Source organism: Propithecus coquereli, unplaced genomic scaffold, assembly GCF_000956105.1.
Source record: "Propithecus coquereli isolate 6110/MARCELLA unplaced genomic scaffold, Pcoq_1.0 Scaffold132, whole genome shotgun sequence".
NCBI classification, from domain to species: Eukaryota; Metazoa; Chordata; class Mammalia; order Primates; family Indriidae; genus Propithecus; species Propithecus coquereli.
Window position 1 is genome coordinate 4570839 of NW_012137414.1, and position 476 is coordinate 4571314.

Genomic DNA, 476 nt, shown 5'->3' on the forward strand with positions numbered 1-476 from the left:
TTAGTATTTTATAATGTGATTTTCAATCTTCTATTCTAAGTTCAGGGTCATCCTATTTTCTGTACTTGTGTAAAATACAGATTTCACCTATGCTGATTTATCTACTTAAAGTTGGTTAGGGTTGTAGACTTAAAGGATCAGTACATATGTAATTGCCTGTAACGGTACTGAAAATTTTTTGTTTTTGTTTGTCTAAACGCAACAACAAAGATTGACAATTATAATTTATTAATGAGTTAGGCACTGTATGGTGAGATTTACATTTATTATCTTAGGTTATTTCCTTGTTATTTAAATATCCTTCTTGTCATTTTACAGATAAGGAAGTAACTTATATGTGGTTACATAGCCAGCAGGTAGGATGATCAGAGTTTGAATTGCTATCTTATTGACCTTACCATTCAATATCTAGGTTTGGCCACTTCACATTGCCTCCTTCAGACTCCCCATCGCTCCCCATCATGGCATAAGCTCCA